This window comes from Belonocnema kinseyi, chromosome 2 (assembly GCF_010883055.1).
Source record: "Belonocnema kinseyi isolate 2016_QV_RU_SX_M_011 chromosome 2, B_treatae_v1, whole genome shotgun sequence".
In the NCBI taxonomy this organism is placed as follows: domain Eukaryota; kingdom Metazoa; phylum Arthropoda; class Insecta; order Hymenoptera; family Cynipidae; genus Belonocnema; species Belonocnema kinseyi.
This window is the reverse complement of record NC_046658.1, coordinates 29,521,249-29,530,218: the sequence shown is the minus strand read 5'-3', so window position 1 is coordinate 29,530,218 and position 8,970 is coordinate 29,521,249.

Genomic DNA, 8,970 nt, shown 5'->3' with positions numbered 1-8,970 from the left:
CCTCGTTCCACTAAGGCGGAGAACAAGCATTGTTTTTAAAACGAGAAGGTTTCTTATCTATATTAGGGTCCGCTTTATGAAGTGCACTATCAATGTCCTTGAAAAGGTCGTAATACGCTTCTAAAATGCTAGCCGAATTAGTTAATAGTAGTGAGGTTTCATGCTCACATTTAGACAGTTCCTCTCTGAAAACACTCCACTTGACTTTTTTAAAGTTATATTTATGTGTAAAGAATTGATAATAGGGACAAGGTATAATAAGCTCAATTATTATTGGGAAATGATCGCTACTCAATTTTTCAGTGAAGGTATTCCATGAATATCGCTTTTTAAGAGTGTTGGATACTATTGAGAGGTTAATAGCTGATTTTGCCTTGTCGGGGCCGGTGCATAACGTAGAGTTTCCATTACTGATGATACTGTAATTAAATTGTTGAACATGGTATAAGAGATTATCACCTATCGGACATGAGCGGTCGCTACCCCAAGTCCCATTTGGTGTCCTGGATGTTTGCGCGGGGATTTCTATAGAGATTTATTATGCATAACGGGCCAAGATATGTAGGAATGGAAATAGCTAGAGTATCCAGTTTATCTTCAACTCCATAAACGTCAATGATATTAAAGGGAAAATCATTTCTCACTGCAATGAGTATACCTCCTCCTATTCTATTTTTACGTTCTTTACGAATTAAATAAAAGCTTTTAAGCAAAGTGGAAAGTGAAAAACTAGTTGTATTAACAGCAGTGGGGATAGACAAAGGTGTTTGAGTGAGACCGAGAGTGGTTAATAATGGTGCAAATTGATTGACAGACTGCACCAAAAAGGAAAGCATCTGACTTAAAGTTTGCCCAAATTGCGAGGAGAAAGTATTTAAACTAGGATTTTTGGTTGGATTGGAGGCTATAAACCGAAGATAAGAACCATTGATTGAGGGATCCGCGGTAGGGAGTTGATCCTTCGTGTTTGTTCACCCTGCGTAGGGCGCGGTCTAGGATTGCCAAGATCGGTGAGCGGTGAGCCTGACAGGCTCACTTTGAAAAAAATTCATAAAATCCATAAAGCGCAATATTAAATTAACCTATTCCTTACCAAGCTCCTTTAGGATGTAGAAAATAAGGGAAAAGTACAAAAACTATTAAATTTTTTTTTGAATATTTCTTATATTACAAAAACCAAATGTATTTTAATTTCAGAAGTCGTAAATCACAATTTTGCAAACATCGAAAATATCTCTTTAAAATTAGAAAAAATAAATAAAAAACTGCCTGCCGATATATTTCGGATCTTTGTTCATTGAAATCACTCGGAATCTTCTTCCATCAGTTCTGTGGCAGTTCCGCATGACCATGCTGAAAAACACGCTGCACAAAGCGATTTCGCATGGCTGAGGCATATTCCTCTGTGGCATTTTTCACAGGAATAGTTTATCAATCGACATTTACCTGTTTCCACCGTGCAATCACAGCATCTAGACCGTTTGCGAGGGTGATTTTGGAGATCATCAACTGGAAGGAGTCTCTTCAGACGAAGTTTCAAGGAGGTGTGAAGGCCAGATGACAGTTCGCTCCTTCGCTGAAGTTCTTGAAGACACATTTCATGTGACAATACTTTGAGAAAATTTCTTCTGGGCATTGGCTACAGTTGATTTCCGAGGTAAATTACAAGGAAATTGATTTCCCCCCGATTTAACATGGCGTAGAAAATTACCACCGACCTGGATTTTGTAACGTATTAGGGCGCGGTGAGCCTGTGAGATCAGGTATGGAATTGCTCGTCCTCTTAACGACCGATGACGTACTAACTGGGTGCACTGAAATCATCTCACATAGTTAGGAAACTGTGGGGAGGGAGGGGCCTGAATCCTCCCACTGTCAGAAGAGACACGAAAAAAACAAACGCCTGAGCCTGTCCGATCGGCCGCACCCTACGCAGGGTTAAGGGTTGCCGAGCGCTGTCACTTTGCCGAGCCAGTGGGGGCTTACAGAGGGTGCTGAGTTTTGAAGTAGCTTGTGTGTAAGAAAAAACTCCAGGAGAAGCGGACAGTCCAAATCCACGTCGCCTAATCGAGGAAAAATAGAGTAATTTCGATGAGGTGGAAGAGAAGGATGAGCAGTGGATTTCGTCAGAGAATTGAGATCGAGTGGATTTTGATTGCGATATTACTAACTGCAGCGATTTTCTTAATGTCTTGCTGTTCCTTGAACTTTCAGCAAATTTTGTCTCTTGCGAGGTGTGAACCTTTGCAATTCAGACAAATGGGTGAATCAGATTGTTTTGGACAAGAAACATCTGTGTTGTGCAGTTTATCCCCGCAGTGAAGACATCTTGGGTTCTTATACTGAAAGGCCACGTGGCCGTAGGGAAAGCAAGAATAGCACATTTTTACTGGGGTGATATATAAGTCAACCTTGATTTGAAATTTTTGACATTTTTAATAATACCTTGTCGGGAGATTCTGTAGTTAGGAATAAATGCATTAAGTTTAGATGCACCTAGGGTTTTATTATTAGCGACGATCTTGTTTGCATCTGGACCATACTTGCACTCGACGGAAACACTATTCCTATTGTCTTTTTTAATGTTCTTGATCATATTTGGAAATGACTTGTGTAAAATACTACCAACCGACAATGGAAGAAGCGTTTCCTGAGAGGATTGGATAATTAAAAAGTAAGAACCTTTGTTAGTGGGAGTATACTTATTGTTTGGAGCACCCTTATAGATGCTGGCGGGTTGGTTGGTTCCATTACACAAAACTATGTTTTTATCACCGAGGGTCTGATTATGAGAACCACGTGTTGGGTCGCGCAATCTTTTTCTGGGATTTTTTACTACATTGAGGTTAGAATCGTGTGGGTTGCTTGGAACGAGTTCAAAGGAGTTCTTAAGAGAATCTACTGATGACATTTCCTGAGAGAAGTGGTTTAAAGACCAGTCCATGACTTCTGGAGGCATACATACATACTAGAGATTTTATTTTATTTTTTGTAAGAAAGCACAGCGCATATACACTTGTTCATGTATCTCAACAAACTCCCCCGGAAGTTATTGAATTCCAAACCGAACGTGATTTTCTGTTTCTCGCGTTCGCCTTCACCATCACTATAGCAATCTTTGCTAGAGCTGAGTCGGTCGGCTGGCTCTGTACGGCTTGTACGCCAAAAATCTTGTGAACTTTCAATTACCTAATTATATTAAAATTAAAGAGAGCCTAAAAATATTCTATTTATTATTTTTAAATTTCGAGACAATAAATAAATTTTAAAAAATTCTTTTCGTTCTTTAGAATTTAAGTGAAATTTCCAAAATTCTTTTTTAAAACTAAACTTGAAATTTAAATGAAATTAAGATAAATTTAAAAATAAAATTGATTTAAATTCCAGATTTAAATGAAATTTAGCTAAATTCAACATTTAAATAAAATTTAGGTGAATTTAAGAATTAAATAAAGTTTAGTAAAATTAAATTAATTTCTTGTCTGGTTTCTTTTAAAAGAGAAATTTAAAAGAGAAATTGAAGTAAAATTTAGTAAAATTTAAGCAAAGTTCAGTTAAAATTGTAGATGTTGAATGGTGTTAAATTGTGTTAAATTTAATTACAATTTAGTTGAATTAAAATAAAACTGTCGTTAAATTTTAAATTTGATTGAATTGAATACAGATATGTGAGTTGTTTCTTGGCTTCAACAATGGAGAGCATTCAAATAAGCTAGAGAAAATTTAAAAAATTCCTTTTTCTTATAATAATTAGTTCAATTTAACGAAAAACTCAGGAAAGTAATTAGGATTATAACTCACTTATAATAATAAAGAATAGATCTAGAGCAGAAATGATATTAAAATAATCTCCACAAGTGGAAACTGTTCAGACTCATATTTGTGAAGTTTTTGGCTTGAAACTTTGAGGTCGACAATGTCAAAATATAAAAGGAAGTGTTTAAACTTCAGCATAACTATTTTGGATGGAAATACTTCATTATTCCACAATTTTATTTCAAATTAGAAGTATGTGAGCCATTTAATATTATTCCATTCAAAATTATTCAGTTTCGAAAATTGGATTATAACTTCAAAGACTTTGAAATTAAAAGGCTTTAAATGCTAGAAATTTGAAATCTCAGTGATCTCTTTGAATCTCAGTATTTATAAAATTTCGAATATTCTTAGAGTATCAATTCAAATTATTTAATTTTAAACGTTTTAAATGAAATCACGTATAATTCGGCAATCAAACATGGTGAAGAATTGGAATAAATGTAAAGAATTCAAAATCGAAAACTTTTTATAATGAGAGGAGTTTTTAATTGAAAGGTTTTAATATATTTTCAATTTAAAACATTCAAATTGAGTGATTTTATAAACAGAAATTTCAAGAATTGTATTATTTGAAATTTTTTAATAGAATTGATACATTAAAAATTCAAACCTTAATATCTGTTAAATTTTGAATATGCCTCAAATATAACCTGATAAATTCAAATCATTTAATTTTGAAAGTTTTGAATTGAAAATTTAAATGCAGAATTCTCAATGTTTGTATTTGGGGATTATCAGATTTTGGAGACCATTAATTTCAGCCTAATCAAGTTAGAAGGCTTACAGTTGTCAATGTTACGATATTGAACCATAATATTCAAAACCAAATTAAATTTCATTGTTAAACTTGAAAATTGTTTAAGATTTGATTCTTAAATTCTGAATTTTTTTAATGCTTTACATTTTTAATTTTACACTTTTAAAGCTTTTTTACATTCTCATCATTTATGATTGAGAACGTATTAGAATTGTCGGAAATTTGACATCACACTTTTTCAACGGATCTCCACGTTTCGAGACCCCCTGAATCCGAAAATCATGTTTTCACGATGGCGTCTGTCTGTCCGTCCGGCCATCCGTCCGTCCGTAAACACGATAACTCTCGAAAAAATGAACGAATCAAATTCATCTTTTGCACACTTTTTTAGATCCTGAAAGAAAGCACGAGTTCGTGAACCAGCCATTTCTGACAAAAATTCAAAAAGTGAACGCATTTTGAAAATTTTTGAGACAACTTTTTCTGAATTTGAAAATTCTATGCACGGATATTTATATTATTAAAAATAACAAATAATTTAATCTAATGACTTTTTCGATAAAAAGAAAATTCTCAGAGTTATAGCGTTTTCAAAACTTTTTTAATTAACCGAAAATAAAAATTTGAAGCCGAAAAACGCACGATATGAAAAGAAGTCAAGAGAAGAAAAACATTTCTTTTTGAAAGCCCTACAAGATTATCATAACCAATTTTTGGATTTTCTTAAAAATTCGAAAATTCAAATTTTGATTGCACAAAAAATAATGGAAAATAAAAAAATCCATTTTGTGGACAAACTATGTAAGATACGAAAAAAGATGAATTAACAAAAATGGTTATCCCAAAAAACATATGCAATTTCGTTAAGAATCACTTCTTGAAAGGACGCGTACTTTTTGTTTTATTCGTGAAAAATAACTTTAAAAAAATTTTTTTTAATTTTTGGAAAAACGACAAAGTTACGAGAAAAAATCCAACAAAACCTGTTTACAAATCTCTGTAGGAAATCGAGCGCGCATTGCGAGTGTCACGATGAGAATGTGTACCTCAAAGCCTACAGAGCTTTGAGAAACTTAATATTTGACTACACTTAATTAAGTAGACAATTCAGAATATGAAGACGCATATAAATACTGCCATCTAAAAGAGATCTTTTTGATAAAGTTTTTTTCAAGCATTCCCAATGCAAAGAATAAATATCCGAGCGCGAGGTGTAATTATGTTCGAGCGCGAAGCGCGATTTTCAACCGTCGCACGCCATAGGCGCGCTCAAACTTGCGGGCGAAGCGAGCCGCGCGCGATTAGAATGTGCCCGCCAAGCGGGCAGATTTTTTAAATTGTAATCATTGAGACAAAATTATTACATTTCAGTAGACACTCTTTTTCTTACATAAAAAAATTAATTTAGGAAATACCCCTTGCGCCAAGGTGAACAATCTGTCGAGAGGGAAAAATGGGTTTAACCAAGTCTGCTGTTTGCGTGAAGAAGCTCACTATTTTCGTTTTGACGTAAGTCTTCTTTACGTATACGCTGCAATGCGAAAATGACCCTTACGTCAAACTTTAGAGAGTAACTTTTTTCTCCAAGACGGCAGAAATAATCACGGCTTCGCTCGCTAGTTTGAACGCGCCTAGGGCACGTGAATGTTGGTTCTCGCGCTTCGCGCTCGATTATATATTTATTTCGCGTTCCGCGCTTGGTCTTTGCATTACCATCCAAATTTGTACACAGACCACAATGCGAAAATTTCTACATTCTATGTTAAAAACTATTATATCAAATGTCTATTACAATTTTGTTGTGTGTACCTTGGTCTGGTACTGCTTATTCTGATATTGCAAAATAATATTCACATTTTATTTTTCCTAATCCTAATAGGGCCCTGCTGTGGTTATTTAATCATTTTCCTTTTTCTTAAGTGAAGCTGAACACTTTTTAAAAATTTGTCATTAAATAAGGTTCTCAAAGTACCTATGGCGTTGACGATTACATTTTCATTGCGATAATAGCGCCCCGCGCTTAACAGTTAGCTTATACAGGCTCTAATGTTTTTGATTTTAGTCTAATCAAGAAATTCAGCTAGAATAGTTTTGAAATATATTTGGTATCTAGTGAAAATTTTGAATGAAATTTTTGGATCTATGAAAAAAATAAACTAGTTTATTTTTTGAAAATTCTCAAAATTTTGAAAAGTATATAACTTTTCTAATTTTTATCAAAATTACACATTTTATTTGGATAATTTGCAAGTCTTTTAACCATCTATAAGAAACTTTGACAAAATTTTTTATAATATTAAGAAAAAAATTTGAAAATTTTGAAAAAGCTATAATTTTTATAATTTTGGGCTAATCGAAAGAATCGGCTAGAATAGTTTTGAAATATATTTGGTATCTAGTGAAAATTTTGAATGAGATACTTGGATCTATGAAAAAAATAATTTTTTATATTTTTTGAAAATTTTCAAATTTTTGACAAGTATATAACTTTTCCAATTTTGATAAAAATAAAAAATTTTATTTAGATAATGTGCAAGTCTTTTACCCATCTATAAGAAACTTCGACAAAATTTTTTAAATTTTTAAAAAAAATTTCAAAATTTTCAAAATGCTCCCAATTTCTTAATTTTGGTTCGAAATATCTTATTAACGAAACTAGCCTGCATTTTGGGTACCTTCAGAAGTGTATCAAATGCGGACTCGATTGGACAAATCTTGCAAAAGTTATCGTGGCTACAACATTCAGGTAATCATACATACAGGCATACAGACACCGATGAAATTGTATGATTTTCGGATTCTGAGAGTGCCAAAACGGGAAGCTTCGTTAAAAACCAGAGATCGAAAATTTGGATGATTACATTACATTCTCAGGAATGAGAATGTAAAAAAATCATTTGATAACAGAATTTCGTCACTTATTTATTACATGAAAACATTTGTTCTTGTTTGCAAGATGGAAGAAGTAAGAAAAAAATCTTAATTGAAATATATTAATTTTTAAAGAACAAGAAGCTTTAAGCATTGTAACGCTAGGCGTAAATAATTTTAAAATATATTCCTTTTAATTTAATAGACATTATGTCTAATTGTCTACTGTGTTATGAATTGCAGTTAGAAGAAAGTTGTGAAAAATACAATAGAGCGGAATTAAACTTCGGGTTTCAATAAAGATCTTTGAAAAGAAGTATACAATTTTGGAAAAAATAATTCTAAAAAAAGTGCCAGATCATGTATTTTTTGGTTTGATTCATGATTTTATTCAAATATGAAATTCCTTACAAATTTCTTTTTAATTATGCAAGAAATAAATATTGTTAATATCTTTTTCAAATAAAAAGGTCGGCTTTTTGCATAATTATCGTTGTTTTTCTTAAAAAACTTTTTTTTGTTAATAAGGTATTTAATTTATAATGCATAAGCTTTTACAATTTTGTGCAAGAAACTGAAAATTAATGAGATATTTAAATTATTAGAAAATAAATTTAGTTACGAACAAATTTAAAAAATCAAGTTTTTTATTAAATGAAAGAACTTAAAATAATTATTTTAGCAAAATCAAAAATTTGGAATGGAATGAAATATGTAAACAGTTAAACAAGTAAAATGCAAACAAAAACTTAATCGACCAGCTGGAAAATATAGTTTTCTATACATGACCGGCGGAAGAAATTAAAAAATTTCAATTTATTTTTCTGGACAATTGTCCAGGGGTGGTCCCGAAGGAATTAACCCCCAAGCGGAGGTGTGAAAACCGTGCCGAAAGCTGAATGACACCTGGGTGAGGTGTCTCGAACGGTGACTCTGGGATACCAGGCGACCTCTCAGAGTAAGCAGCCTTATCTTTGCATGCGGGGCTCTACAAGGATGGACGAACCCCTTTCCCTAGCTTCTCGTGGGAACAACAATGACAACACCAAACATAGTTGTAGTAAGTGCGTTTCAAAACAGCAGAACGCGCAGGGCTCCCGACAATGGGTCGGCCAACAATGCCGACCAATCTAGAGCTGGGGGAGCCAATGAAAATGGATTCAATGCGATGGATCAGAGGGATCTCGTGACCTTTGGGTGGACGGAGCGAGTGAATCACGACTTGCTAGACTACTACGATGCGAGTGTGGCCCGTGAACGGGGTTACATGGCACGGCTGCATGCTCTGTGGTGCGAGAAACACCCGGAACTATCGCACTTTTCGCAGCAACGTCTGCGAAACCATGCTGAATTACTCCGTAAAAGGGGCTATGTAAGCGGAGCGCCTACTCTACCACAGCTAAAACAAGCCGGCAACAAAAAAAGAGAGGCGACACTAAGACCAACCGCGGGCAGGCATCCAATAAATGAAGAGCGATGCTTTACGACCCGGAGAAACATCAACACCAAGGTTTCTCTCAAGC